Raw genomic sequence first — 7,815 nt, 5'->3', positions numbered from 1 at the left:
TTGTAAAGCATTGAAGGTAAAGCAACTGGAATTTGGAAAAAAAGAGATATAACTGTGTGCTGATTAAAGGGTGTTTAATTTTCATTTGTATTTGGAGGTGTGTTAGTTGGATGGTGATGCCATCCTTAAGGATTTCCAGCACAATTCCCACAATTTGGAGGGGGGGATTAGTAGTCAATAACATTAGCAACTTGAATGCTCTCAGATGCTTCCCTTTTATTTTAGAATTCTCTAAAGATTTTGAATTTGCTTTCAATACGTTAAGGTCCACAACTGCCCCCATGTTGAGATGCAATAACATTTTGGTTGGAGGTCACTGACATACTGTTTTCCTTATTGTTTCTGCTCAAAGTGCCTTTGCAGAGGGTCATTTGTATTCATTACAGATGCAGAGTTTTCCCATCAGGGTATTTATAGATCTCAGAATTATTAGTACTTGATTTAGGAAAGTATTTTTAACCGAGACAGGAATTAAAGCATTTTTTTTTCATGGAGACAAACATAAATACTGGCTGAAACACTTCACCAAATTGAAGCTCTTGGGGCACTTTTTTGTCTTGTTTATCTTTCAGGTATGCTGTTTTTCATTTTGTTTCTTCATAGGTCAGTGTTATTTATACTCATTGTTTTATCTGGCTGCTTCTGATCCTGCTGACAAAGTTTAGGATTAAATGCATTTACCTTTTGTTTTTTTCCCCTCAGACACGTTTGGGATGCCTGAGCTAACTCGTGACTGAAATGGCATGATATTAAAACCTGAACCTACTTCATCATACTAAAATTTAAAATGTCAGATGATTTTTAAAGTTCTACATACAGAACTACGTTGCTGGAGCACCACTCCATGGTTGCACGGGGGATGCTGCCTAAGAAATAGTAGCTGATGGCCGATATGATGAAGATGGTTCCTAATATTTGGGTGTCATGACTGCCATGAAGTTCCCAGCTAGAACTGAAAGCTTTGGAGATGACTAAAATCCAGCATCACATTTGGAAAAAAATATTGTACCATTACAGAAATAACTTTTAAAATACGGATTTTTCTAAGTTCTTTTGAGTAGAAAGACAAATCACTGTCATGCTATGAAGAAGGGAAGGAGGAGTAGCCTGCTCTTTCCTCCACCCGCCCCAGCATGACAGTGACAGTGATCACATTTCAGAGTGCTTTTAAGGAATATTTCTCTGCTGGTCAAAAATTCACTAACTGCATCTTTACTGACAACACCCGCCTAGGCTTGGATTTCTGTCTTCCAGCCCTTAACAGCAAACTCACGGTCATGCTTTGGCAGCATTTATCCTCTGGGTGTTCACCTCTTCAAAAGTCAGTTTGAGCCCAGGAGAGGAGTAATTTCTCATCCCAAGAGAAGCCTCAGGATGTGTGAGAGCTCCTCGGTGCTCTAAACAAAATATCTCATTTCTCTAATAAACTATGCTGAATTTTTGGTAGAATTAAAATCTCTAATCTAGAAAATGTTCTATACTTAGTAAACTGTGAACAGTACATCGGGCAATTTGTTTGAACAAAGGATGGCAGGGGTAGTGGGAATATAATTTTGTATTTAATTCTATTTAATTAGGAAAGTTACACAGCCTGTCATTTGGCTTTTAGGACAGCCATAAAATGTCTTTGCCTTCTGCTGAATTGCTAGCCAGGCCTCCAGGCATCAGGCTAGTTTCTGCTTAACACTTCAGTTCAAGGTTGCCACTTAATAGGTAATGATAAGAACCGATCCATTGCATTTTAATAGATATGACAAAATCAGGCAGAAGTACTGCGAAAATAACTTGATATATAGGGAAGTAATCGTATTTTAATGCCTAGCAGCTGCAGATGTTCAGATTACTGTAATGCTATTAAAATGAGTATCTATTAATACACAAATATTTCAATGACACACAAAAGCAGAGCCAACACAAAAACCTGAAATAAAAACAAAACTAAAATTGCCTGTTTATTGGAATTAGGCTTCAATCACTCATTTCTAATAGGCAACAGGCTGTACATCTGAAAATACCATGCTCTCACTCAGTTCTTCCTCCCATAGTTCATAGATTGCTCTTATGCCTCCATCTACCTATATGTGAAATCATTTCACCATTTTAATTTTCTCTCCCTGTGATTTCAAGATATTGTATATCAGCTTGCACTCACTGGGCACTTAACCTTCCTATTATCATTTTCCTTCTGTATCATGCTCTCCCGTACAATTGCACATAATTCACTTTCTTTTAACAGTTTTGTATTAGTCACTGTGGTCTGATCTAGGTCCTGCCTGCATTAAGGAAATTTGCATCCATATAACACCGCAGTGGTTATTACACCGGCGTAAACCTTTAATGCATACAGTCTGTGTCAGGGCAAAGCGAGGCTTTCAGAGCTGCAGTTTAATCCAGTCTCATAATTAATTTCCTTAATACAGACAAGGCCTCTCATAGCCTCCCCCTCCCGGTCCTTCCCTCCTGCTGCTCCAAACTCCACTTACACTCTCCATTTATTAGCATGAGCAGGAGCTTGTGGAGGCAATGAAAATGAAATTTTAAGATGCTGGTGATTTAATCGATCGCATTTGATGCCAAAAGAAGTGTTACCATTGACTCAGTGAAATTGGACAAGACCATTGCCAGATGCTTCTAAAAACACCATCCTTTTCAACGTAATGCCTCCTAGGCCTATGGAGAGCCAGGTTATACAAAATGGTGACAAAATACAGATGGCCACAGGAATGAGGAGCATGTCTGATAGTGGTGTCAGCGTTGGCGACATCAACGATGTGAGATGACTGTGGACCACGCACAAGAGTGAATGCAGCTTATCCCCTGACACCGCCACAATAGGGAGTCTCCTCAGGCGTTGAAGAACTGGCATCCTGTCTTGTGATATACATGTTCGAAATGCCACCTAGTTATTACAGCTGAACGTCTTGAAAGAAATGCATAATCTATTAACTATGTCTGCAGATCAAGGCCTCGGATAAGTTGATATCAATGTTGGCTTAAGGAGAGAAGGACTTCTTAAAAATTAGAAAGATTAAATTTACATTGAACATTTGCCTTTAAATAAGATTCCTGTAAGTATTACTGGAAAAAGTAGCTGTTCTACTCATTCAGCTGTATCCAAAGCATCATGTATTTTGTCCATATACTTTCATCATTGACATTATTATGACTGAAAGTGTGATTGGAAAAGGTGGGCTACTATAACACTTTGACATTGAAAGACATAAAACTAACTTTTCAACTTTTTTTATTATTTTATTTTTACTATTCTACTGTCTAGTGGCTGTTGCAAATTAATTGATTTATCTACCTCCAAAGAATCTGATAGCAGGGATTGTCACTGGTTAAGACCGGACTAATGGTCCATTGAGTCCCATTGACTATATCCCATTTTGACAATGTCCTAGAGGTCTTCTGCAAAACATGTTCAATTTAAGCTTGAGGTGAGTTGGTATTTGTGCCAGTGGTTAGAGAAAGTCTTCAAAAGCTAAAGCATCTAGGAGACAAGCAATGATTGATTTTTCTGGAGGAAATGATGGCGGACCTGAATCTACTTGTTCCCGGTGGCTGAATTCCCATCTAAAATTTGAAAAAACAAGGTTTGTCAAAGCAGACAGTGACAACAGCAGTGCACAAAACAGTTATACTGGCAATTCGTGCGCTGAAAACATGAACGTGGCAAGAGAAATATTACTTGAAAGTAGACATTGCAACCATGGCAGTTGGGAGAGAGCGGTGAGGGGGTGTAGTTAATGGGAGCAAGCGCTCAGTTGGCAGTTCAGCTCTGCACCAGCTGGCATTGGGATGGACAGGGTTAAGTTGGGTCTTCCAATAAATTATTTATTAATTGGGAAGTTTAAATATCTTATTCATTTACCTGCTTCCACCCATGCTCATAAATTTAAGTGGGGGTTTTTTTCCACTTTAATCCTTAGGAAGTATTAATTAGACAGCACTAGAGTAGAAGCATCCCTGTTCTTCTCATATAATGGTTGAGACATGCCAACAGTGATGTTTGAATGACAAGTGGAAATGAAAAAAATCATTAAGTTGGAAGTAGCGTGAGACTTGCAATTAAGTTGTTATTATTGAACATGTATATTACAGTAGGTCCAGAAGCCCCAGATGGCAGAAGGGCATCACAGTTTCAGGTAGTGTGTGAAAACATGCCATCTAGCCTCAGAGAATTTACCATCTACAAATTGATTATCTTCAGTACGGTGATACTGCACGTTCGCTGTGTTTTCTGAAATGAATACAGGAACAACACTTACAAACCCACTATTTCTACATGCCTGGGTTGCTATAAAACAAGTGAGGGAAAGAGTGCTTTTTGTCCCTTTTTACGTGTCATCTCAAAGATTAGAGTCATCTTTTTGACCTCACAATCTCATAAAGTGCCTCTCTGACAAACTTTTTTTTAAAAAAAGCATCTTTTACATGGTGTAACTTGATACCTATGACAGGAATTTGAAATCCTTGACTTAACTGAAACTGAAAAAATATGTTGGTTGGCCAAAGTAGTCCAAACGTGGGGCTGGGCTGGAGGTGACAAAGGACATCAGGGAAGGCAAACTGCAGAATGCATTTTCAAAACTTTAACAGCTCCTGTGGTCAGTCAAGCATAAAAATACAGACTATCCTTCTCATGCTGGTCTTGCACAGCTAAAGCTAATATTTCCAAGTGGAGAACTATGCCATAGGTCCATGACCTTGTCAGTTCTCATAAGCCCAAGTGAATCGGGTGTAGCAAATACGTGAACGGCAGACTTCTGAGGAAGCCAAAGCGGCATTTTGGGCTTTGCTCCTGGGTCTGTGCTCAGTCAATGCCCCACAGAGGTGTCCACAGCCACCATGCTCCTACCCATGCTAGAGTTTGTTGTAAAACTAAGGCTTGACCCTAGTCCTAGCATAAGACTTTGTGTAATAATATCAAAAAGTTAATGTTATATTCTAGGAAAAAGCCCAAAGTGGAGTTTTAGAGATGTGATGGAGCTAGCATACTGTAAGACATCAGCTGAGCTACAGTAAGAGGCTGGATGCATGCTCCTGCTCCGTGCCAAAGCTGAGCTGAACCATATTAGTATGAATCTCAATGCTCAGCTCATCAACGGTAACTCGTTAAATCACAGTTATTCTATCATCTCTATGAGTCCTACGTGATTGCACTCTGCCAATTAAAAATGCATCATGTTTTTCTGAGATAATTTATTTTTTGACATCCCTTCCTCAGACTAGTGCCACATTTCATTATAGAAGTGACTACATTTCAGTGCTGGACATTCCTTAATTAGCGACTCGCACGTGCATATAAAAGTAAAGGTGATCTCTTCAGGTCAGGGCTCCTACACTAAGTCTGGGTCAACAGATGCTGTGTCTACTTTCTGCTAGTCCCCAGAGGAGATGCCACCATTTCCCAGCCAGCACATTTCAATATTTCATCACAAAAACAGACTGAAAGGGAAACAGAGGTGGCAACAACTTAAACCTCACTGTTTTCTTCTTGTCCTTCTTCCCGATGCCCAGAGAGCAATGCATCACCACCCCTGACCAAGAGCCCTCTGTGCAGCAGAGGACAGTCACCAAGCCCTTCCCTTCTCGCCATCAACAGCTTCCCCATGCCCGCAAAGCCCAATCCATCCCCCGTGTAACTGGTGGAGTACACTAATGTGCACTTTATTATAACAACGTGTATTTTGCTGTGCTTTGGGATCCCGAAAAATAATAGAGGTTTCAGGAAACTTATTACTATTTGTTAAATAACCTGCTAAAAAAGGGACTTACAGGAATTCTGCTCAGCCCTAATTACAGCAACACAGCTATAATACTGTGATCAGCTGGAGCCAGATTCAATAAAATCTCCATCCGGCTCCTGCACAGAGACCTACGTGAACCCGACTCTTTTCCTGGGCTTCCAGCCCAGAAATTAGATGGAGTTTTTATTTAAGCTCTTATGTGTCAACTTTTTTTGGTCAACACGGAGCTCGCTCAAGCCGAAGCAGGAAGGGGGGGCCCGACACGGCCCCCCTGGCCGCAGGAGCACGTTTTACCCGCTTTTCCCCCTCCCGCATGAGGTACCGCGGCGACTTCACGCCGCCACCGGGGTAAAAATTCTAGCGGAGCTTTTCCGGGCTCTCAGGGGAGCCGCCGCCTTCCCTCTCCGCTCCCCGGCGCCGCCGGCCCCCGCGGGACCTGCCCGGCACCGCAGCTGAGCTGGGCTGGGCTGAGCTGGGCTGGGCTGGGCTCGGCCCCTGGGCGGTGAGGGAGCGGGTGGGCGGGAGGCCGGGCCGTGCCGCCCCTCCTCGCCGCCCGAAGCGCGGCGCTCGCCGCTCCAGAAGAGGCGCCGGGCGCGGCGGGAGCCGGAGGATTACGGCGAGTGGCTCCGCGGGAAAGGCTCCGGCGAGGCTCGGCGGCGAGAGAGAGAGGAGCGGGGCTCGGCTTGAGGTGGGCAACTTCGGGGAACAAAGTTGGGCCGAGCGCTCCGCGGCGGCCACCCTCGGGGTCGCGGCTGAGGGGAGCGCTGTGGCGGGAGGGCTTCCCGCCGCTGCGCCCGCGCGTGCCCGGCTGCCCTCGGTTCTTTCGCGCCGCTGCCGCCCCGTGGGTTGCTGCGCCCCGCGGGGAGGGGGAAGGAACCGCGGCCGCCGCCGTGCGTGGGGCCGCCTCGTGGGCGCTCAAGTTGGCGGCGCGGCAGGGGAGGAGCGGGGCCGATCCTCGGGCACTGCCGGCGGCCAGCGAGGGGGAAACGGCTCCGGCTGGGGTCGCAGCCGGCATCAGCCCGCGGGAGCACGCAGCTGACGGGTGGGATTTCAATACGCGGCGAAGAGGGGTCCCTGGCCGCTTTGGGTGAAATAGCGGGGGGGGTTGATGTGCTGCCTCGCTGAACGCGTCTCCAGTCCTGTGCGGAGAATAAGGCTCCTCCAGGTAAGGTGCAGCACGGGCGCGCTTCGTACGTGCTTCTGCAGCACCGGTGCAAACGCACCGCTGCTCTTCGCCTGATTGATTGCTACTAATTGCATTAGCGAGGCACCTCTTCTTCCTGCGCACACGGCGGGGAGCCGCTGCGGGACTTTCCCCCTCCTAATGCATCTCCTCCTCGGTTGCAAACACCCCGCCGAGCGCCCTTGGCTCCCGAGCGGCTCTCCCGGGGGCGGGCAGCGGCCCAGGGCCGCGGGGCCGGGCGGTGCCGCCTGCTCGGCGGGACCCGAGCGGCCGCGCTAGTGCGTGAAAACCACCGCAAATCTGCCCGTTTGCATGCTTTTTACTTATTTCCCCCCCGCCTCCCCCCTTGAAAATTGTTTTAAGTGAGTCTGGAGTTACTCAAGTTCTAAAGCTGTGCTTCTCCGGCTTTGCTTTTATTTAAGTACTAATAATTGTCTCAAGTTCAAGAATGTGAGTATATGAGCTTTTTCTCCTCTCTCTCTCTGATGTCAGTGGGAATGCTTGCATGTTGGTTTAAAAAATAAATCAAACCCCGCTCCGTTTGAAAAGCTTTTTCTTTCTCCTCTTGAATAATGGCTTTGCTCTTTCTGTGCGTCATTCGGGACCGTTCCGTTTCCACTGAATTCCGACAAAAACGGAACTTTCCCATCAGACGTAGGGGAAAAAGATTGAGCTAGACACGAAGTTTCTGTGGTATCTCGCTCGGTGTTGTCGGTGGTGTCACAGCTCAGCACAGCTGTAGCTCTGCAATAGCCTCTGCAGGTTTTGTCTGCTCTGGTGTTTGTTCTTTAACTAGTGATTTTCCTTCTCTTTTGGAACTTTTTGGTTTTATTTATGATTCATACCTTGCTGAATGTGAGCTGCTGATGTCCCCAGTAT

The 7,815-nt window shown here is 45.4% G+C and overlaps 1 protein-coding gene across 2 annotated transcripts in view; it reads left to right on the top strand.

The window, feature by feature from the left end:
- Window positions 1-6,265: 6,265 nt before the first annotated feature.
- CNTN3 (contactin 3) overlaps window positions 6,266-7,815 on the top strand; it is a 113,399-nt gene continuing 111,849 nt past the window's right edge. The window contains exon 1 of one of the 2 annotated variants that reach the window (XM_075762461.1): window positions 6,266-6,441. The gene's annotated coding sequence lies outside the window, so the exon portion shown is untranslated. Of the gene's footprint in view, window positions 6,442-6,753; window positions 6,924-7,815 lie in introns of those variants that run through there. The other variant, XM_075762462.1, reaches the window with a different exon arrangement.

Source organism: Balearica regulorum, chromosome 10 (genome assembly GCF_011004875.1).
Source record: "Balearica regulorum gibbericeps isolate bBalReg1 chromosome 10, bBalReg1.pri, whole genome shotgun sequence".
Lineage (NCBI taxonomy): Eukaryota > Metazoa > Chordata > Aves > Gruiformes > Gruidae > Balearica > Balearica regulorum.
The sequence above is the reverse complement of the archived record's forward strand: the minus strand, read 5'-3'. Positions and strand labels throughout refer to the sequence as shown.